The following is a 24,557-nucleotide window of genomic DNA, read 5'->3' on the forward strand; positions in this document are numbered from 1 at the left end:
AGTCCCAGTCTAGGTTTGGAAAGTTCAAAAACCGCGCCATAACAGCCCTATTATTATGGTTGATATTTAAGATTTTCCGACATATTTGTTCCACAGTCTGCCACAGATTTTCGGGGTCAGCAGTCCAATCGTTTCAGAATGATGACCCGTTCTTATTTCTCTGTTCCACTAACATAGTTTCACTGGACGATCCCACAGGAATATCCTCTCTAAGTACTGCTGTGATGAATCATGCAATCAAAACCCACCACCACACGTCCTCTCTTGCCTCCCCTTCCTGTAGCATCTCTACCTAGAAAAAATGAACTGCCAGTCTTGCCCCTCCCTCAGCTGTGTTTCTGTAATAACTATAATATCCCAGTCCCATGTTCCAATCCTTGCTTTTGAGTTCATCTTCCTTAGCTGTCTGACCCCTTACATTGAAATAAATGCAGTTTAGTCATCAGTTTCCCCCCATTCCCTGCTATGTTCTTGCCTGCCTTGTCTACTGAAATTGCTGTCTTTAACTCGTGCACCAGCCTCAATCTTCTTTCTGGCCTTACGTTTATTTAAGGTCCAACACCCTGCCAGAACAAGGTTATACCCTCTCAAGCAGCTCGAGCAATTCACCCCACCAGGATAAGGATCCATCTCCTGCTCCCAGTTGAGGTGCCTTTCCCACCCTGTCTCCCTGTGCTGACACCTTTAGGGATCTATGGACTTGTCCTTCAAGGTCCCTGTATTCCTCAGTACTCCGCAATGACCTACCGTTCATTATGTCTGTTCTTCTCTTATCGTACCTCGCACAGAGTATTACCTCACTTCAATCAGAACTAAACTCTGCTTAGATTATCATCCGATCGACATCGGACTGCAGACAGAGACCATCCTCCTCACTGTGAACAACACCCTCACCTTTCAGGTTATCTGCACACCGACTAATGATACCTTCTGCTTTCACATTCGAGTTATTAATGTTCAATGGTTCCTGCACAGATCTCCGTGGTACACCCGGTGAAAGTATTCTATCCACCAATTTTGCATCCAATTTGCCAACTTGCCTTGGAACCCAGTCCTTTTGGACCAGCCTTCCATGTTGGATCTTGTTTAAGGACTTATTCAAGTCCATGTAAACCACATCATCAGCACTGCCTTCATCAATATACTAAAGCAACATTTTAAAAAAAACTGAACTGAATTACTCAGACAGTATCTTCCTCTGCCAAATCCGTGATGACTAAACCGAGTTGATCCTTACCTTTGCAAGTGTTGATTCATCCTCACAATTGTTTGCAATAATTTCCCTCCCCCTGCTGTCAGACTATCTGCTCTGTAATTACCTGGCCTATCACTGCTGCCCTTCTTGAACAAAGGAACCACATTAGTGATCCTCCAGTCATTCAGCACTTCACCTGTGGCCAGCAAAGTATTATATTTATCCACCAGGTCCCCAAAAATCTCTGGGTAATTAGCATGGGGTCAAAGAATGCTGGTCTAGGCAGTGACACCCACATCCCATGAATGAATAAATAAAAATACATATATCCCTCCCTACCTCTGCAAACCCCTCCAGCTGCAGCAATCCGTCCTGGCTTTGTAACACCGTTCAGGCCCTGACCACTCTCTGTAACACTCTCACCACCTCCAGCACCTTCACCTCTCCATGTTCGTATCGTGTCAATAAACCCTGACAACGATTCCCCTTCCCATTGCCCTCCTCCTGCTAGCAGACCCATTGCAATCCCTTTAAAACTTACTCTAAAACTCTCTCTCACTTCAGGATTTTAAGAACTTTGTGGTGATCTTCTCAGCCTCATAATCTAATATGATCCATTTTGTCCTGAGTGAGGGACCGGTGGGGATTTCTTGCTGAGTTTTTGTCTGTTTCAGTGGAATGTCCTTTTGTTGAGTATTTTACACTGTTCCTTCAGATGTTTTCCACTGTTCATTTACAGGCACATATTTCAGTCTGTTTAGCCTGTTTATCTTGGTCAGTTCTCCTCTCAAACTCATGTAATTGGCTATTTTTGTTTCTAGTTGTAGCTTGTCCTTTCTGTGATTCACTTTAAAACTTTACATTTCTTTGAACTGCACTTTATCACAATTTCCCAGAGGATCTCTCCAGGTGACATTACTCATTCACTAAGTTTTATCACACAACAGTCGCTCTGAGACAGTTACGTCCCTCGCCAGTTGCACAATGTGTTATTCTAAGAAACACTGAAAAACATTCTCTGAACTCCTCTTCCAATATCACTGTTGTCAGTGTGATTGTCCCAGACTTTGTGAATATTGAGGTTTCACTAATTGTTCCCCATGCCTGTATTAAACATTCCAATGAATTCCTATTTATTGCAGTGATGAGCCATGAAATGCTGTTCGGTGGGTGGTCGAAAACTGTTCTGCTGCTTGTGTCCTTGGCAAGTAGGAACCAGAATTAACATTCAGACTGACTCTACTTCATGATCTGATGCCAAATGCTTTCTCTGTAATGCCTTTCTTACCCATTATTGTTAGCATCGTCCATTTTGCCTGAATTTGCACAAGGTTGTGACCCATTGAATATTTCTGTTCCACCTTTTGTTCGCCCTATAACCACATCTCTCTGGTGCCTAAATCTCTTTTATCTCTGTGTCACAAATCAATCTACCTTGTTGCAGAGACTTTGTCCATTAATAAAAAACATAAGTTACTCGTTCCCACAATTTCCTGTCACAAATGGATTTGCTGATCTACAGTTTTAGTTAAACTTTGTCCCATCCTGTTCCTTTCTGTTGTCTTCAGTCACATTCCCACGCTGCTCTGATGCTTCATGTTTTCTCTTTGGATTTGGAAAGCTCCTTTCACCTGAAGCATGTCCCTGCATCCTCTCTGTCAGTTTAAAGCCCTGTCCATAAATCTACCAATGTGATTGGCCAGGACATTGTTCCACTGGAACTGTGCTGGGACCAATCTGAATGGATTTTTAAAAAAATCAGGTATGGGAAGTGGGTGTCTCTGTCTGACTAGCCTTTATTGCCCATCCCTTGCTGCCCTTGAGCGAAGCAGCTGGCTCGCCCATTTCACAGGGTCATTGAGAAGCAAACACTTTGCTGTGGGGATGTCCTGCAGACCACATGAGAGTGAACTGTTGTCTTTCTCTGTGTTTGGATTTTTATCAATACTTATTTATGGATTGTTAATTCCAATTATTAAAACATATATTCATTTAAAATTCCACATAGTTAGAAGTTAGAAAGAAGAAGGGGGGTGGTCACTTTTTTGGGACTGTAGTGTAGACTGTTGTAGACCCAACAGATACCAAAGGAGCAGATGTATAGAGAGATTGCAGATAACTATAGGAATAATAGAGGAGTGCAGGCTGGAGATTTTAATATTCCCTGTATTGACTGGGCCACCTAGAGTATAAAAAGACCTGGACGGAGAGCAATTTTTCAAAGGTGTCCAAGGAAGGTTCCTAAATCAATATGCAGAGGGCCCTACTCTACTCAGGCAGGTGCAACAGTGGACCTCCCCTCAGAAAACGAGGTCGGGCAAGTGACTGAAGTGTCATTCAGAGAGCACTTTGGGTCCAGTGCCCACAACTGTCTTCGTTTTAACATAGTTATGGAAAAAGATCAGCAGCTCCACAGATTGAAGAGGAATACTGGAACAGGGCCAGGTTTGGGGCCATTCTGCAGGATCTGGCCAGCGTCAATGCTGTGAAATTAAAATTGCACAACGCCCAGTTATAATCCAACTCGCTTTGGAAGCGCTGGTGATCACTGTAACAGATGAAAGGCTTAAACTAAATTTGTTTGATATTATATTCCATGACACTGCCATCCTGTTACTATAAATTCTGTACCTTAGGATTGTGCTCCCCAACCACCTGATGAAGAAGCAGTGCTCTGAAAGCTAGTGCTTTCAAATAAAACCGGTTGGACTGGAACCGAGTGTCGGGTGATTTTTAACTTTGTACACCCGCAGTCCGACACCGGCACCTCCACATTATGATTCTAATCGATTGGGTGAGTCTGTTTGAAGGAAAAGGAACAACTGGCAAATGGGAGGCTTTTCAAAGTGTGATCTCAAGAATCCAGGACCAGTATGCCCCATTGGGGTAAAGGGAAAAGCTGGCAGGGTTAGGGATCCTTGGCTGATGAGGGATAATAAGGCTCTGGTCTTGAAATGAAGACTGCATGCATTGGGTTTAAGATTTCCGTATCTACATATTCTTAAAGACACGATCAATCTGTGGAGACCCTACAATCCTCTCAGTCCCTGTAACACTCCCAATCTGCAGAAGTCATTCCAATGCCTGTGACTCTTTCAATACAGTTCCGACAAGACCCACGATCTATGTGATATATTTTCATTGTCAGCACCCACCCTGTCAATGTAAGCTCCTCCAGTGTCTCCATCCATCTCCATCTCCACAATCTTCTCCAACTCTTACATGTGTAAACATCACCCTCCCCTTACAACCCTTCCCACTCTGACCAAACTGGAGGAGGTTACTAACGCTCCCTAAACTGTGAACTGTCTCCAACCAAAATTGCTGTCTTTATCATTTGGAGAATCTGTCTGATTCCACACCCCCTTTATCTAAATAACCTGCAGAACCTAAGCCTTCCTGTGTCTATAAACATCTTCAGTCACGACTACCCTCCATACGTCTATTTGTTTTTCCAATCTGTACAACCCACTTTATCTCTGTACTCAGCTCCATTCACCTGAAACATTCCTGTCTGTGTAAAACACCCCATCCTACCAACATCCTTATCCCTGTAAACTGCTCCATTCCTCCCAACCTCCCCATCTCCATGAAATCCTGTAGGCCCGACAGCTCTCCACATTTCTGTAACCTCCTGCAGCTCTATGCTCCCTCCCTCCCTGTGAAAGCACCTCCAGTCCCCACAATTCTCCCAGTCTGGTCATCTGCTCCAGATCAGAGCATTGCTGTCTCTGTTACCTCATACAACTTGAGCAACGCCTCCTATTTGTATCTCTTCATTCAGATCGTATCCTCTCCCGCTTCCCGAAACCTCTTGCTGCCATCATAACCCTTGCTATTTAGAACATGGAATAGCCCATTCCAGTACAAGCCCTTCTGCCCTCAATATTGTGCTGACCTTTTATCCTACTCTGAAGATGAAACGAGCCTACATACCTTACATATTACTATCATTGATGTGCCTATCCAAGAGTTGCTCAGATGTCTGTAATGTGTCTGAATCTACTACCATGGCTGGCAGTCCATTCCACGCACCCACCACACTTTGTGTAAATAACGTACCATTCCCTTCCATGCCGACAGGATATCCCAACCCAATCTAGTCCTACCTGCCAGCACCTGGCCCATATCCCTCTGATATCTAAGCTAAACCTTCTGCCAATTACCTTAAACGTATGTCCCCTTGTGATAGCCATTTCGCCAAGGGAAGTAGTCTCTGGTTATCCACTCTATCTATGCCTCTCATTCCCTTGTACACCTCTATCAAGTCACCATTCTTCCTCCTTCGCTGTGATCAGAAAAGCCCTAGCTTCCACAGCCTACCTTCTATGGACATGCCCTCCAGTCCAGGCAGCATCCTGCTCAATCTCCTCTGCACTGTCTTTAAAGCTTCCACATCCTTCCTATAATGAAGCGAACAGAACTGTTCACAATATTCGAAGTGTGGTCTAACTGGGGTTCTGTAGAGCTGCAGCAAAATCTCACGTCTCTTAAACTCAATCCCCCTGCTAATGAAAGCCAACACACCATCCGCCTTCTTAACAGCCTGTCAACTTGGGTGGGAACCTGAGGGACACAGGATCCCTTTTTTCCTGCACACTGCTAAGAATCCTGCCTTTAACCACGTAAAGTTTTTTGCAGAATCCTCCAATCGAAAACTATCCCTATCTTTGCAAGTTCCTCCAGTCCCTACAACACTCATAAACTGTGAAACCTCCTCAAGTCCATATATTCCTAATGTCTGCAAAAACCTCCCGTCCTGATGTCCCTCCATATCTCTGTAACCCCTACCATCCTCCAGTGCCCTTCTGGGGAACATTGCAGAGGAAGGAGGAGTTGGAGAGTCTGGGCCATGTTACAAGGTATGAAGGGCTGCAGAACCTGGAGGATGGTACAAATGTCGGAAGGGACGTGGGTCTTGAAGAATGTTAGGTGTTCTGGGATTCATTGAACCTGCAGGATGGGACAAGGGATGGCTTGTGGAACCTGGAGGATATTATGATTTGAACCACAGGTAATTTTTGATTGGAACATTCAGCCGATCTTATAGTCATAGAGATGTACAGCATGGAAACAGACCCTTCATTCCAACCCAGCCATGGCGACAGGATATTCCAACCCAATCTAGTCCCACCTGCCAGGACCTGGCCTATCTCCCTCCAAACCCTTTCTATTCATATATCCATCCAAATGCTTCTTAAATGTTGTAGTTGTACCACCTGTAAGATTGGCTGAAAGATCCAATCAAACATTACCTGTGGTTCAAATCATAATACCCTCCAGTTTCCACAACCCATTCATGGTCCCATCCTGCAGATCAGATGCCCCAACCCAATGTAGTCCCACCTGCTAGCACCCGGCCCATCTCCCTCTAAACCCTTCCTATTCAGATACCCATCCAGATGCCTTTTAACTGTTGCAGTTGTACTAGCCTCCACCACTTCCTCTGGCAGCTCAATCCATACATATACTATCCTCTGCGTGAAACAGTTGCCCCATTTTATCTTTTATATCTTTCTACTCTCACCCTAAACCTCGCCCTATAATTCTGGACTCGCACACCCCAGGAGAAAGCCTTTGTCTATTTACCCTGTCCATGCCCCTCTTGATTTTATAAACCTCTATCAAGTCACCCTCAGCCTCTGACTCTCCAGGAAAAACAACCACCACCTGTTCAAACTCTCCCTACAGCTCAGCCCTGGCAACGTTGTTGTAAATCTTTTCTTGGACCCTTTCAAGTTTCACAAAATCCTTCCGATTGGAAGTAGAACAGAGTTGCATGCAGCATTCTAAAAGTGGCCTAACCACTGTCCTGTACACCCGCAACATGACCTCCCAACTCCTGTACTCAATACTCTGACCAATAAAGGAATGCATACCAAGCACCTTCTTCGCTATCCGAACTACCTGTGACTCTACTGTCAAGGAACTCTGGATTTTATTTGAAAAATTGCATAGACAGGTAGAGTGGCCCGAGGTCTTCTGGGTAATGCTAGTTCAGTCTGAGCTGGGAGGCAGAGCCAGTGAAATATTTGCAGCGCTGTCTGATGAATGGTCGAGAGATAATGCACATGTTAAACAGGCTGTTTTAAGGGCTTATGGATTGCTTATGAAATGGAAGCCACGACAATTCCCTTTACTGTACCATCGCTATCTGTCAAAGCTCCTTCAGGTCTACATCCTCCGAATTGTTGAAACCTGCTCTCACCATTGCAACTCCCATTATTTCCTAACATTGTTGAGTCTCTAAAAGCTTCCCTATCAGGTTAATCTCCTCCACTGCATACAACACTCCTAGCCTGTGTAATCTCTTCAATTCCTATATACCGATGTATAGGTGTGACTGCTTTGTGGCCATTGTATCCTCATTTATATCTGCAAAAGGCTCTGCTCATTGTAGCACATCCTATGCTCATAAGTGAACCTGGTCTCTCACAAGATCTCTATCACTCTCTCTTCCAGTCTCTCCAAGCTTCCCTATCCCTCTTGTATCTTGCAGCTTGCAGACCACTCACTCTCTCTGACATCCCTTCCAGTGCATAAATTCATCTCTCCTTCTAACTGTATCCAGTCTACAACTTCATCCCTGTCCGTGCAACATCCTCCAGTCCCTATAATCCTCTCTATTGCTGCAACATTCTCCACCTTATATCATCTTCCATGTGCTTGCAACATTCTCCAGTCCATACCACCCTCCCTTTCCCTGTAATATTCTCCAGTCCATACTACCCACCCTTTCCCTGTAATATTCTCCAGTCCATACCATCCTCCCTATCACTGTGATATTCTCCAGGTCCCACAACTGTTGTTAAATGTACGACATCCTGGAATCCTGTGACTGTTTCTACACCCTGATCAACATAGACCGTTTAACGATCCACAACCCTATACACATCCCTATCTCTGGAATCTAATCAAAGACGCTTTATCTCTCTGACTTCCTCCAAACAATAAAATATTTTCTGCTGCGGACATTCTGTAGCAAATGTAACTATGTTTAACCCTGCAACACTGTCACGCCCCCAGACATCTCTCCCACTCTATGACCTCTAACCATCCCTCAAAGGCCCTCACTTGGTGACACACGCCATGCATTTGCAACAAGGCAGATGGAATGACAGCATTAACTGAAGAGAACAGATATGATCGAACTTTTATTGTGAAGGTGTGGCTGCAGAATGATCATGACAGCAATGTGATTATTGAGGGATTGTGGGGATTTAGGCAGAATCAGCAAAAAAACCAAACAAGGTCCCGTTTTGTTGTGAAGAAAGGACGCAGTCAGTGCATTGGTGAGACAGCGAATTTAATCTGGGAATCAAAATATAGAGTCGTTTTGAATGGACAGCTTCCAAATAGCAAGGGAGATCTGGAAGATCAAATCACAATCCATGCTCGTTGGTAAGTTGGATGCAATGTTTTCTTGGTGATAGTTGACAGAGGCATTTGGAGTGGTGAATTTCTGATTGGACATCTGTGGCCAATGCTGTTTCACAAGGATCAGTGCTGTGACGTCTGTGTGTAATTTATATCTGGGATTCAGATGAAAAGGTCAGCAGTTTGAGTGGTAATTTTACAGACGACATTCGGAAAGGCATGTAATGATTAGGGATAGTTAGGGGAATTGTGGATAGTGAGGAAGAGTGTTCAAGGTTGCAGCAGTGTGTAGATCAGCTGGAACACTGGGCAGAGATGTGGCAAATTGAATTTCATCGGGACAGGTGTGAAGTGATGCATTTATGAAGCCAAATGGAAGAGAGAAGTACACTAATTGACTAGTTGGAAACATTGATAAACAGAGAGACATTGGAAGCAAGTCCGTAGCTCCCTCAAAATAACAACACAGTAGGATGTGGTGGTCGAGGGGGGAGTATGGTATGCTTACCTTTATTGGGCACAGTATTGAGTACAGACGTTTGCATGTCATGTTGTGACTGAATGAAACTTCAGTCAGCCATGTTTGAAAGATTGCGTGTCATTCTCGTTGCCACACTATAGGAAGGATGTGGAGGGTGTAACAGAGGGTTGGCAGAATGTTGCCTGGATGGGAATGTGTCTACTGTAAGGAGGTTGGATGAAGTTGGATTGTTTTGCGTGAGTATCGGAGACTGAGGGGTGACCTAGTGCAGGTATATCGCATTAGGAGAGGTGTGAATAGTGTGGATAGTTGGAATCCTCCTACCAATGTAGAAATATCAAATTCTAGGGTGCATCGGTTTAAGGTGAGAGTGAGAAGTTTTAAGTGAGATGAATGAGGCCAGTTGTCTTTACCGAGAGGGTAGAAGCTGCTCAGAAGGTGGGAGAGGTGGCAATGAGAGCAAAGTTTTGAAGTGGCATTTAGACAGAAACATGAACAGGCAGAGAATAGAGGGATATCGCCGATGTGCAGGCAGATGGGATTAGTTTAGAATAGCATCATGGTCAGCACAGCCATGGTGGGCCGAAGGGCCTATTACTCTGCTGTACTGTTCGATTTTCTAACTTAACGACATCTAACATGTCAAAGCCCCTCCAAATCCTGGATGTTTCATTCAATTTCTCTCCCATTCTTCAAAACCCCAATAGGTTCAAGGGCAATCTACTCCACCTCTTCTCATTGGAAAATCCCGCCATCTCCAGGATCAGCTGAGTGAACCTTCCCTGGCCTGCCTCCAACACAAGAATGTCTTTGCTTAGGGCACGCATACTGTTCATTATAATCTAGGTGTGGTCTGACACCGTTTTAGCAAGACCTCCTTATTTTTAGACTCCATTCCCTTTGCCTTCTCTATGACCTGCTGATCCTGTAAGCTACCTTTTTCAGATTGATACACAAGGATTTCCAAAACCTTTGTGCAGTCAGTCTGAACCAAACGGTGTTAGCTTGACAGTAAGTGGGGAATGTGCTGGAATGTGTTATGAAGGATATGACAATAAATAATAACTGGATACTTAGAAACAATGGGAGGTGTATGATTTTATAAAAGGGGAATATTTTTAAATCTGTTGGATTCTATATTTTGGTGTGACCATAAATGCAGAATAGATAAGGGTGGGGAGGCAAATTGCGGTAGAGGAATATTTGAAATTTTAGAAGCATTTAGACAAGTTTCAACCAGGGCTAAAACTTAGCTCGTGAGAGAATAGGGCCCCTGAAAGGTCAATGAGGCTGTCTGTGTGGAATCACTGCTGATGGGTGAGATATTGAACAAATATTTTGTGTTAGGATTTACTGTGGTGAAAGACATGGAAGCTCGGGAACTTGGGAAAATACATAGGGATGTCTTGAAAAGAGTGCACATTGGAGAACAGGAGGTGCTGGATGTCTCAAAATGCAATAAGTTAGATAAAACCTTGGGACATGGTCAGATGTATCCCAGCGCAATGTGAGAAGCGAGGGAGGAAATTACAGGACCAGAGATATTTGCATCATCAACAGCTTCTACGGACCTTTGAGACTGATGGTAGAGGTGGTAAGTTGTTGGAGGAGATTCTGAGAGAAACGATCATCGTGCATTTGGAAAGGTAAGGACAGATTAACGATCATCAGCATGGCTTTGTGCACGGGAAATAATGCCTCAAACCTGAGTGTGGAGGTAGACAAGTGAGAGGTCAAAGCAGAGCAGTACACGATGTCCACATGAACTTTATCAAGACCTTTGACAAGGTTCTGCATGGCAGACCGGATCGTAAGTTTAGATCAGACATAACCAGGGAGCACTCACCAACTGGATACAAAACAGGATTGACGGTAGGAGACAGAGCGTGTTCATAGAGGGTTGCTGCTCAAACTACAGGCCTGTACAAACAGTGTGCCATGGGTTCAGTGCTGGGTCACTGTTGTGCATCATTTATATAATAAATGATAAACAGGAGTCATGGTTAGCAAGTTTGTGAGTGAGACTGAAATTGGTGATAATGTGGACAGTGAAGAGGGTTATCGAAGAGTACAATGGGATCAGCAGTACTGCTGGACCAGTGAGGTTAGGAATAACAGGTGGAGAATTGCAAGATGCAGGTACACAGTTTTTTGAAAGTAGCGTCACAGGTAGACAGGCTGGTGAAGCAGGCGTTTGGGAGGGTTACCCTTCATTGGGCAGAGCATTGAGAGTAGGAGTTGGGATGTCATGGTGTATCTGTACAGGACATGAGTGAGGGCTCTGTATAAACATTGTTGATTATCTGGAAAAAAATCAACTTGTTCACGTATGTCCTTTAGGGAGGGATATATGACATTCTTACCTGGTCTGGCTCACATGTGACTCCAGTCCCACAGCAATATGGCTGACTCTGAGCTGCCTCTGGGCAATTAGCAGGAGGGTAATGTATGTTGGTCCATGTGGTGACATCCTCAGGCCATGAATGAATCAATGAAAAATACATATGTCTACCCCTACCTTTGCAAACAGCTCTAGCTGCAGCAATCCATACTGGCTTTGTAATGTTGTTCAGGCCTTTGCCCCTCTCTGTGACACTCTCACCACCTCCAGCACCTTCAATTCTCCCTGTTTCGCTACTCTGATTAAACACTGACAATATTTCCTCTTCCTACTGCACTCCTCCACATTTCTAAATGTTGGTTACTTCAGAATTGGTCGGTTCTTCTTCATCTCTTAATCAAATCGGCCAAGACCATCTGAAGTGGGGAAGGAGCATTGGGAAGGTGTCGAGTACCTCGAGACTTACTGTGGGGAAAACGGGAATCCAGGAGAAAACAGCACAAGGAGCGCGCTGTCATATCAACGCCCCACCCACCCCCTTTCCATGTCCACTTTCTGCCTCAAGTGTAACAGAGTCTGTGGAAGGCCACATCGGTCTGTACAGCCAACTCCAGACTCCCCCACCCCCACTGAGAGTGGGAGACAGTCAGCCTCATCTGTGAGCCACTGCCAAAGAGATGACGAGATAGGAAGGTTGAATCCCCTCACAATTATCCCAGTGTGTTTGTTACAAATTCAAACAATTCCCTGTTAATACAGTGTCTAATAATGTGATATCATTCAGTATCTCTCTCTCTGGTATCCCTCGCTGTGTCCGTCTATTTACTGCCTCTGTCAGCAATTCTCCCTCTTACAGATGGTCTGAGATCCTGAGTCAACAGAATTGTCCACTCCAGAGAGATGCAGCAGCACAGGCAAGGGATGGAGAATGGGATTATCGAGATCTCTGCTGAACTCAGCGCCCCTCTGCATGTGTTATTGCATCAGTCTAATTTCCCATTCTGTCTATTTCTGTCTCATGCAGATCATCAGGATGTTCCTAACTCCTGTCTCATCCATCACCTCATTGAAACTGGTTGGTCAGCCAGAGAGAGATGGAGAGGGAGATCTGAAGCCTTCAGTAATTCCTGCAGCTGTTAAGATCGCTCACAGTGAACAGCACAGGGTGGAGGTAGGGGATTTCTATATTCAGACCTGGAAGACCGGACATAGATACAGAGCTGGGTAAGGAACAGCAACATTCTAGACTTCATTTCCACCATCTTGTGAGGGTCCTGCTTTCACCTCTTCTGTACTGGTCCTCAATGCAACAGCACAGGGGATCGCAGGCATCAATCCTGACCCATGCTGTGTTCGTGATCTCTGTAATATTCTCCAGTCCCGATAATCCTTCCTCAGTTTGAAATCTCCTCTAGTCCACATCATTCTCTGTGTCTCTGTCTCTGTCTCTGTCAGGTTCTCCAGTCCCTAATACCCTAATCCGTAACCTTATGCAGTAGATACTAAATTCCTTCATCCCTGTAAATCCTGACAGCCCTGTCTATCCCTGTAAGCTCCTCCCACCAATACCACCCTCCATGTCTATGTATTTGTCTTTAACCTCTCCATCCGTCCCTATCTATGTAATCTTCTCCAGCTCCTACAACCCTTCCTTAGCTGTGAAAAATTTGTAATCTCCTTATCCTTCTCCAATTCTTTGATCTTTATCTTGTTAAATTTCACCCTCATTCCCGACACCATACCCCTCCCGACCACAGGAACCTCTTTCAGTTTGTGCAACCCTCCCCATCTGTGTAACTGTCTCCAACCCAGTAACCTGGCATTCTCCATTGCCTTCCTATCTCTGTAGCCTCCAGAGCCTAGAAGCCTTCTTATATCTGTAAATGTCTTCAGTCACAACAACCTTCCATATCTCTGTTAATATACACAGTAATCTCCGAGATGAAACAGCCCCCTGTCTGTGCCTCTCAGTCTGCCTGCCTCTTCCTATCTCCATCCCTATCCCTATCTCCAGAATCTAATCCACCTCCCTCTATCTCTGTAAATTCCTCCAATCCCCAAACACCTTTGTCCCTCTGACATTCTTGACCAGATGTAACTCTGTTTAATTCTTAGCCTCCCTATCTCTGTAACCTCTACGCATCTGTTCAACCCCCCACTCCTGAGGAATGACTCCCTGTATTCGCCATAAGGAAGATGGAATGACAGGGAACAGATATGATGGAACTGTCATTCCGGAGATGTAGCTGCAGAATGACCATCACTGGGAAGTGAATACTGAAGGGTTGTTTGGATAGAGCCAGAGAGCAGAGAGATGTACAGCATGGAAACCAACCCTTCAGTCCAACCGCTGTGCAGCTATCCCAACCCAATCTAGTACCGATATGCAGACTGGGCAAAAAGCCAACAAGTTATGAAGGAAGCTTGAGGTTAATGCATTAATGAGACAGTCATGTGGATCTGAATATCAAAAGTAGAGCTGAGAATAAGCAAGCAGCAGCAACCGTTAGCAGGAATTCTTTTGTAGGCACCAAACAGTGATGAGAATGTCAATATGGTTACAGTCAGGACACTGAATGTACTTATGGCAAGGGCAGTACAGTAACTGTGTGTGACAGTGGTCTCCATGCCGACTGATCCAGCAACGAGCCTGTTGGATTGAATTTGTTGGTGTGAATATAAATGGCAGAATTGTAAGGGAGTAGGAGGGGTGTACTGGTCTAGGGGATATGGTGTATTTGAATTATCAGAAGCCTATTATGCAATTTTCAATAAGGGCTAAAGAGTAACTTCGGAGAGAATAGGGCTCCTTAAAGATCAATAAGGTCACCTATGTGTGGAACCAGAGGAGATGGGTGAGATATTAGACAAAATAATCTTGTCAGTATTTACTGTGGAGAAAGACATGGAAGCTCGGGAACTTGGGGAAATAAATAGTGATGTCTTGGAAAGAATCCTCAACAGAGAAGAGAAAGTGCTGGAATCTTAAAACAAATAAAGGTAGATCAATCCTCAGTAGCTCATTAGGTCAATCCTAGAATATTTTGGGAAGCTAGGGAAGAGATTGCAGTATCCCTTACAGAGTTATGTATACTATCAACAGGCACAGTGAGATGTTGGACGACTGGAGGTTGGCTAATGCTGTTCCATCACTGAAGGACTGCAGGGAAAAGCCAGGAAATTACAGCCCCATGAGAACAGTGATGGGGAAGTTGTTGGAGGACATTCTGAGAGAAAAGAGATCCTTACATTTATAAAGGCAAGGGCTGATTCGAGATGGTCAGCATGGCTTTGTGAGTGGAAAACCACGTTTCACAAACCGGATTGACTCTTTGAGGAGGTGGCCAAGGATAGATGAAAGCAGAGCAGTCAACATTGTCTACGTGGACTTTAGCATCTAATCAAGAGAAAGAAGGAAGCTGACTTAAGGTTGAGGAAGCAAGGATCAGACAGGGCTCCAGAGAGTAACATTGGGTGGCACGGTGTCTCAGTGGTTAGCACTGCTACCTCATAGCACCACGGACTCCATTTCGATTCCAGCCTCAGGCGACTGTCTCTGGGGTGTTTGCACATTCTCCCTGTGGGTTTCCTCCAGGTGCTCCGGTTTCCCCCCCACAGCCCAAAGATGTGCCAGTTTGGTGCCTTAGCCATGCTAAATTACCCATAGTGTTCAGGGATGGGTAGGTTTGGGGCATTAGTCAGGGCGAATGGAGAGTAATAGGGTGGGGAATGGGGCTGGGTTGGATACTGTTTGGAGGGTTGATATGGAGGTGTTGGGCCAAATGGCCTGTTTCCACACTGTAGGGATTCTCTGAAGGTACCAGGAAAGAACCAAGAGATGGACTTAGGGCAACTAGAAGGGTGCATGAAAAAGCATTGTTGGGAAGGATTAAGGAAAACCGTGAGGCATTCTCCACTTATGGGAGGAACAAGAGCATGGCCAGAGTGAGGAAAAGGCCAATCTGGGATAGTGAAAGGAACTTGTGCCTGGAGTCACAGGAGGTAGGGGAGTTCTTTAATGAATACTATGCCTCAGTATTCACTGCTGAGAAGGGTCTTGTCATTTGTGAGGACAGCGTGAAACAGGCTGATGTACATGAACAGGTGGATGTTACGAAGGAGGATGTGCTGAGAATTTTGTAAAAGATCAGGATACATAAGTCACTGAACCAGACTGGATGCGTCCAAAGTTACAACAGGAACCAATGGAGTGGATTACTGAGCACCTGGTAATGACCTTTGCAGCCTCACTGTCCACTGGAGTCGGACCAGATGTTTGGAGGCAGTAAAATATTATTCCCTTGTTCAGGAAAGGGAATAGGGATAATCCTGGGAATTGAACACCTTATGTCTTATGTCTGTGGTGTGCAGATTATTGGAGAGGACTCTGGGAGACAGGATTTATTATTCCTTGGAAAACCATAGTTTGTTTAGAGATAGTCAGCATAGTTTTGTAAGGGGCAGGTCATGCCTTACAAGTCTTGTTGAATCTTTTGAGAATGTGATGAAACACCTTTATGGCTCATTCAGAAAGTACGGAGGCATGAGATACAGGGAAACCTGTCTGTCGGGATACAGGATTACTTGTAAACAGAAGACTGAGGGTGATGATAGATGGAAAGCATTCATCCTGGAGCTCAGAGACCAGTGGTTTTCTGCAGGGAGAGGTTACAGAACCTCTGCTCTTTGTGAGTTTATGAATGACTTGGATGTGTGATTGAAAGAGGGGTTAGTAAGTTTCCCAATGACACGAAGGTTGGTGGAGTGGTTGATCGTGTGAAGGGCTGTTGTAGGTTGCAACGGAACATTGACAGGATGCAGAGTTGGGCTGAGAAGTGGCAGATGGAGTTCAATCTTGGAAAAGTGTGAAGTCATTCATTTTGAAGATTGAATTTGAATGCAGAATGCAGAGTTAAAGGTACGATCTTTGGCAGTGTGGAGGAACAGAGGGATCTTGGGTACCAAGTCCCTAGATCCCTCAAAGTAGCCACCCAAGCTGATTGGCTTGTTAAGAAACAATATATTGTGTGGGATTTCATTTGTTTGGGTTTGATTTTTAAAGCCGTGAGGTTATGCTGCAGCTCTATAGAGATCTAGTTCGACCCCACTTGGAATATTGTGTTCAGGTTTGGTCCCTTCATTGCACAAAGGATGCGGAAGCTTTAGATAGTGTAAAGAGGAGACTTACCAGGTTGCTACCTGTACTGGAGGGCATGTCCTATGAAGAAAGGTTGAGGGAGCTAAGGCTTTTCTCATTGGAGTGAAGAAGGGTGAGGGGTGACTTGACAGAGGTGAACAAGGTGATGAGAGTCATAGATTGAATAGAGAGAGATATTTTTTACCCTCATATAAATAGTTATTACAAGGGGGTATAATTTTGGGGTGATTAGTGGATGGTGAAGGGGAGATTTCAGAGGTAGGTTTGTTACATACAGAGTGGTGGCTGAGTGGGATCCACTGCCAGCGGTGGCGGTAAAATTAGATGTATTGGGGACATTTAATATACTTCTGGATAGGCACATGGATGATAATAAAATGAATGGTATGGAAGTTAGAGTCCTAGAGATGTACAAAATGGAAACAGACACTTCAGTCCAACCTGTCCATGCCGACCAGACATCCCAACCCAATCTAGTCCCACCTGCCAGCACCCGGTCCATATCCCTTCAAATCCCTGCTATTCAAATACCCAAACAAATACCTCTTAAATGTTGTAATTGTACCAGTCCCTACCACTTCCTCTGGCAGCTCATTCCATACACATACTATCCTCTGCATGAAAAAGTTGCGCCTTAGGTCTCTTTTATATCATCGATAACCTATGCCCTCTAGTTCTGGATACCCCACCCCCAGGGAAAAGGCTTTGTCTATTTACCCTATCCATGCCCCTCATAATTTTGTAAACCTCTGTAATGTCACTCCTCAGCCTCCTACGCTCCAAAGAAAACAGCCCCAGCCTGTTCAGCCTCTTCCAATAGCTCAAATCCTCCAGCCCTGGCAACATCCTTGTAAATCTTTTCTGAACCCTTTCAAGTATCCCAACATCTTTCCGATAGTAAGGAAACCAAATTGCTCGCAATATTCCAACAGTGGCCTAACCAATGTCCTGTACAGCCGCAACATGACCTCCCAACTCCTGTACTCAATACTCTGACCAATAAAGGAAAGCATAACAAACGCCTTCTTCACTATCCTATCTATCTGCGGCTCCACTTTCAAGGAGCTATGAACCTGCACCTGAAGGTCTCTTGGTTCAGCAACACACCCTAGGACCTTACCATTAAGTGTGTAAGCCCTGCTAAGATTTGCTTTCCCAAAATGCAGCACCTCGCATTTATCTGAATTAAACTCTATCTGCCACTTTTATTTTTGATCTTATGGTCGGAGAAAAGATTGGCATATCATCACGGCCGAAGGGTCTTGTTCTGTACTGTTCTGTGTTCTACGTGTCATATGGTAAACTGGGTAATAAGCTCAGATCAGTGTAAAAGGTTATGGCGTTCAGGAGGAGTTTGTCAGCTGGACAGAAAATTGGGCTTGATGGTAGCAGGCAGAGGGTGGTGGGAGACATGTTGTTTTTCTGACTGGAGACATGTGACCAGCGATGGAGTGGGTCCCCTGGTGTTTGTTATTTGGATAAATGGTTTGGATGGGAATATTGTTAAGTCAGTTAAGTAAGTTTTTTGAGTGACACTGAAATTGGTGGTAAACTGGACAGTGATGAAGGTTATCTGTGATACAATAGGATGAACAGTACTGCTGGGATAGTGGGCTGAAGTATAGCAGATGAAGTTTAATTAGATAAATGTGAAGTGTTCCATTTTGGTGAAACAAACCAGGGTGGGACTTGTACAGTTAATGTTCGGGCCCTGGGTAGTGTTGTCAGTCATTGACCCAGGGATGCAGGTACACAGTTCTTTGAAAGTGGTGTCACAGGTAGACAGGCTGGTGAAGTAGACGTTTGGGATGGTTACCTCCATTGGGGAGAGTATTGAGAGGAGGAGTTGGGATATCATGTTGTACCTGTACAAGACATTGGTCAGGCCACCATAAAAGCGTTGTTGATCAGAGGGAAGAACTCATCTGGTTCCCTGACCTCCTTTTGTGTAGACCATCTGACATTTTAACCTGACCTGGCTAACATGTGACTCCACACCCACTGCAATATGGCTGACTCTGAGCTGTCCTCTGGGTAATTACCAGTGACACCCATATCCCATGAATGAATAAATAAAAATACATATGTCCCTCTCTACCTCTGCAAACCCCTCCAGCTGCAGCAATCCGTACTGGTTTTGTAACACCGTTCAGGCCCTGACCACTCTCAGCAACACTCTTACCACCTCTGGCACTTTCACCTCTCCCTGTTCCTTTTGTGACATTGAACCCTTACACTGATTCCCCTTCCCACTGCCCAACTTCTGCTAGCAGACCCTTTGCAATCCCTTTAACACTTACTCCTAAAAAAACTCTCTCTCTTCAGGATTTTAAGTACTTTTTGGTGATTTTCTAAGCCTCATAATCTAATATGATCCATTTTGTCCTGACTGAGAGGCCGGTGGGAATTTCTTGCTGAGGTTTTGTCTGTCTCAGTGGAATGTTCTTTTGTTGAGTGATTTACACTGTTCTTTCAAATGTTTTCCACTGTTCATTTACAGGCACATATTTCAGTCTGTTTTGCCTCTTTACCTTGGTCAGTTCTCATCTCAAACCCATGTCATTGGCTGTTTTTGTTTCTAGTTGTAGCATGTCCTTTCTGTGATTCACTTTAAAACTTCATATTTCTTTAAACTGCACTTTATCATAATTTCCCGAAGGATCTCTCCAGGTGACATTACTCATTCACTAAGTTTCATCACACAACGGTCGCTCTGAGATAGTTACATCCCTTGCCAGTTGCACAATTTGTTATTCAAAGAAACACTGAAAAAAATTCTCTGAACTACTTTTCCAATATCACTGTTGTTATTGTGACTGTCCCAGATGATGGGAATATTGAAGTTTCCCAAAATTATCACAAAGTGTTTGTTAAAAAATTCCAATGAGTTCCTGTGTAATGCAGTGATGAGCAATGGAATGCTGTTCGGTGGCTAAAACTGTTCTGCTGCTTGTGTCCTTGGCAAGTAGTAGCCAGAATTTACATTCAGACTGACTCTACTTCATGATCTGAGGTCAAATGATTTCTCTGTAATGCCTTTCATATCCATTATTGTTAGCGTTACCCATTTTCGTGAGTTTCCACAAGGTTGTGATCCATTGAATATTTATGTTCACCTTTTGTTCGCCCTGTAACCACGTCTCTCTGATGTCTAAATTTCATTTATCTCTGTGTCACAAATCAATCTACCTTATTGAAGAGAGTTAAAAATCACACAACACCAGATTATAGTCTAACAGGTTTAATTGGAAGCACACTAGCTTTCGGAACAACGCTCCTTCATCAGGTGATAGTGGAGGGCTCGATCGTAACACAGAATTTATAGCAAAACTTTAGTGTGATGTAACTGACATTATACATTGAAGAATTGATTGTCTGTTAAGCCTTTCATCGTTTAGAATACAGTGATAGTTTCACTTCTTTCATGTGTAAATCACAAAACATTTTTTTTAAAGTTGAATTCTCGGGTTAGCTGTTAACAATGGTGATAGCTGGACACTATGTTGAAGGTGTTAGCCCCCTGTGTTCTCTGTCTATGACCTGATATTTAGATTGATTCTAATCTAAAAAGTGAGATAAGAGTTTGACATAAATTCATGCAGTTTTTGAGCTCAGAGTTCTACATGAATGCATGCAGTTTTTGAGCAAAGTACAATATAATCCTGCAAGTACAAATTCACCCCACAAAATATATGTGTGTCTGTGGGTCTTTGTCTGTCTGTGTGTGTCTATCTGGGGTGGGGGTTGTGAGTGTGAGAAAGTGTGTGTGTAGTGGTTGCAGAGTGTCTTAAGTCTGTGAGGGAGTCCATGTGTGAGTGTGGGAGTGTGTGTGTCTATAAAGGTGTGTGTGGGTGTCTGTGTGCCTGTCTGTGTGTACCTGTGTCCGTGTGTATGTGAGAGAGCATGTGTGTAGGAATATCTGTGTGTGTGTAGTACAATGGTGATCACCTGTAATGTGACATGAACCCAAGGTCCCGGTTGAGGCCCTCCCTATGGGTACCGAACTTAGCTATTAGTCTCTGCTCGGCCAGTTTTCTCTGCTGCCTGTCCCGAAGTCCAACTTAGAGGATGGTCACCCGAAGGTCTGAGGCTGAATGTCCTGGACCACTGAAATGTTCCCCAACTGGAGGGAAATCTCCTGTCTGTTGATTGCTGTGCAGTGCCCATTCATCCGTTGTCGTAGCCTTTGCTCGGTTCCCCCAATGTACCATGCCTCCGGGCATCCTTGCCTGCAACGTATAAGATAGATAATGTGGGCTGAGTCACATGAGTACTTTCAATCTTTTCTGAGCACTTTCAACTTTCACAACATCCTTCCTATAGCGGGGATACTGGAATTGCAGATAACTCCAAATGTGGTCTAACATATTACTCTTGTTCCCTGAGTTCCCCAGTGTTTGTCCACAGTAAGTTCTGGAGTAAAAAATGTGTTCATGGCCTTAGACATATCCTGCTGTTCCACACATCAGTGGTCTCATTGATCTTTAAGAGACAGCATTTTGGTATGTACAAGGTGGGAGTTTTCCCACACGTAATAGTGGTATCTATGTCCACAATCTGACATGTCTTGCAGCGTCCACCGTGACAGGTTTGTATGGAGTTGTCCTGAGGGCCATTCCCTTTATCCTCGACTACAACGTCTTCACTGTCCGCTATGCCACCTTTCAGCCTTTCCAGCACATCACACATGGCTATCAATGGCACAAATATCTTTGCTCGGGGCTCCACAATGTTCTGTGATACACTGAATCAGGTCCTGGGTTTTTCCGTAGCTTTGTGTTTTAAAACCTTTTATAACATGCACTCTTTTCAAGTCATAGAGATGTACAGCATGGAAACAGACCCTTCGGTCCAACTCGTCGATGCTGACCAGGAGATGTAAATAAATCCATCCCATTTACCAGCATTTGGCCCATGTACTTCTAAACCCTTATTATTCATATACCCATCCAAATATCTCTTAAATGTTGTCATAGTATCAGTATCTGCTACTTTCTCTCAGCTCTGTGTGCATAAAAAAGCTGTCCATTCAGTGCCGTTTAAACCTTTCCCCTTTAACCTTAAACCTATGCCCTCTAGTTTTGGACACTCCAACCCCTGGTAAAAGACCTTGAATGTTGACCAAATCCAGACACCTCATGTTTATATAAACCTCTGTCAGGTCACCCCTCAGTCTCCGATGCTCCAGGGAAAATAACCCCAGCTTATTCAGCAACAACCCTGGCAACATCTTGTCAATCTTTTCTGAACACTTTAAAATTTCACAACATCCTTCCTATAGCAGGGAGACTGGAATTGCAGAGAACTCCAAATGTGGTCTAATGTATTACTCTTGTTCCCTGAGTTCCCCAGTCTTTGTCCACAGTAAGTCCTGGAGGGAAAAATGTGTTTAAGGTCTTACCCATATCCTGCTGTTCCACACACCAATGGGCTCATTGATCTTTAAGGGACACTATTTTGTCTCGAGTTACTCTTTTACTCAATATATTTATACAATCACTTTTGGATTCTCCTTATCATTCTCTGCCAAGGCTAATGCATGGACACTTGCTGCAATCCTGATATCTACCCAAAGTGTATTCCTACAGCCCCTGTGATCCTCAGGGATTCCCTTGGTCCAGTTGGCTATACCTGACACGTGCCCCCTTTTCCTTGACCAGACCCTCAGTAGACAGCCAGTGTTTCCGAACGCTGTCAGCATTGACCTGCACACAAACAGGTGGTGATTGCTCAGTATATCTCACTTTTAAATTTTTCCTCACTTGCCAGACTTCCCTTTCCCTGCAAATAGACTCCCCAATCACCTTTTGAGAGTTCCTGGCTAATATTCCTGGCCCCATTTTATAACTTGAACCTGTGGACCAGCCCTGTCCTTTTCCATCACTATTTTCAAACGAATAGACTTGAGTCACTTTGGCAAAATGCTTTCCCACTCACACCTCAGTCCCTTTCCCTACCTGAATTCCCAAGGGGAGGTCAGGTTTTGCCCCTTTCTCTTTTCAGGCCATTTACATATTGATTGGGAGTTTTCTGAAACACAATTACCAAATTCCTCCCTTGCAAACGCTGAACATTGGCAGTCCCAGTCGAGGTTTGGAAAGTTTAAAAACCCCAACCATATACAGCACTATTATTATGATTGATATTTGAGATCTCCTGATATGTTTGTTCCTCAGTCTGCCACTGATTATTCGGGGTCAGTAAGACAATCGTGTCAGAGTGATGACCCATTCTTATTTCTCAGTTCCACTAACATAGCTTCACTGGGTGATCCCACAGGAATATCCTCTCTAGGTACTGATGTAATGATTCATGCAATGAAAACCCCCCACCACGCGTCCTCTCCTGCCTCCCCTTCGATGCTTCCTGTAGCATCTCCACCTTGAAACAATGAGCTGCCAGTCCTGTCCCTCCATCAGTTTTGTTTCTGTAATAACTATAATATGCCAGTCCCATGTTCCAATCCATGCCGTGAGTTCATCTTCCTTAGCTGTCAGGCCCCTTGTATTGAAATAAATGCACTTTAATCATCAGTTCCCAGTTCCCCATTCCCTGCTATGTTCTTGCCTGCCTTGTCTGCTGAACTTGCTGTCTTTAACTTGTGCACCAACCTCAATCTTCTTTCTGGCCTTATGACTGTTTAAGGTCCAACACCCTGCCAGATTAGATTATATCCTCTCAAGCAGCTCTAACAATTCGCCCCATCAGGATGTGGGTCCCCCTCCTGCTCCCAGTTCAGGTGCCTTCCCCACCCTGTCAACCTGTGCTGACACCTTCAAACATCCAGGGACTTCCCCACCAAGGTCCCGTTTTTACTCAGTTCTCCAGCAGGACCTACTCTTAATGATGTATATCCTTCGCTTATGAGACTTCCCACAGTGCATTACCTCACAGTGATCAGAAGTAAACTCCATCTGCCCTTACTCAGAGTGTGTACAACTCTGAGTATGACTAACTTCATCCAGTGTCCCCAACTGTCCCTACCTCTAATTGTCGAGAGAATGCACAACCCTCCCTATTGCATTAACCTCCTCCAGTCCCTCTCATGGACACCATTTATGTAAGCTTCTCCTGTTCCTGACTATATTTTCCTCCTGTTCGAATAAACCCTTGTGAACTTTGTGACCTAGTCCAATCTCTGCAGTGCTCTGTATAATCAGCCTCACTGTGCCTGGAACCTGGCTTCAATTCCAGCCTTGGCCGACTCTCTGTGTGGACTTTGCATGTTCTCCCCCCGAATGTGTGGGTTTCTTCCGGGTGTTCTGGTTTCCTGCCATAGTCCAATATTTGCACGATACGTGGATAGGCCGTCATAAATTGACTGTAGTATTCAGGCAAGTGTGGTTTAGGTGAGTTCACCATGAGGAATGCAGGGTTTATTGGACGGGAGAGGGATGGGTCTGGTTAGGATGCTCTTTAGAGGGGTTGGTGTGGACTTGTTGGGCCGAATGGCCTTTTTCCACACTGTGGAGATTCTATTCAGGTTATTGTCCAGTCCTGTCAACTATCCCTGTCTCTTGAACCTTGCCTTATCTCCAATACTCTCCTTATATGTGTAATCTCCAACAGACTCTAAAACACTCCTTGGCGATGTCAGCTTCTCCAGTCCTTACCACGATCGCTATGACTGTCACCTCTTCCTGCTTTTAGAACCCTCCCTATAACTGTTGACATTTGTTACATCACTCCCAATCACTGTTCCATCCTGAAAACCCCAAAAACCTTTATCTCTCTGTAAACTCATCTGGACTTTCTGTACTTCCTTTTGACAATCCCGTTCTGAGAATTTCTCTGTATCAAAAAAGTCCTGAAGTGTAGGTAACCCTTATTATTGTAACCTCCCTCCAGCCTTACAGCACTGCGGATCTGTAGAAGCTCTGTTCAACCCGACAGCCATCTCTGTGTCTGTAACCTGCTCCACTCACCAGAATTCATTCTCTCTGAGCTCTTCTGTAGTCCATTCAACACTCTTTAACACTGTCTGTATCAGTGTAACCTTCTCCAA

At 44.4% G+C, this 24,557-nt stretch overlaps 1 long non-coding RNA gene across 2 annotated transcripts in view; it reads left to right on the forward strand.

Annotated features, from left to right (window-relative positions):
• LOC140456954 (uncharacterized) overlaps nt 1–24,557 on the forward strand; it is a 74,728-nt gene that overhangs the window by 21,451 nt on the left and 28,720 nt on the right. For both annotated transcript variants that reach the window (XR_011953279.1, XR_011953280.1), the window contains exon 4: nt 12,419–12,618. This is a non-coding gene — a long non-coding RNA (uncharacterized lncRNA). The remainder of the gene's footprint in view (nt 1–12,418; nt 12,619–24,557) is intronic.

This window comes from Chiloscyllium punctatum, chromosome 31 (genome assembly GCF_047496795.1).
Source record: "Chiloscyllium punctatum isolate Juve2018m chromosome 31, sChiPun1.3, whole genome shotgun sequence".
Taxonomy (NCBI): Eukaryota; Metazoa; Chordata; class Chondrichthyes; order Orectolobiformes; family Hemiscylliidae; genus Chiloscyllium; species Chiloscyllium punctatum.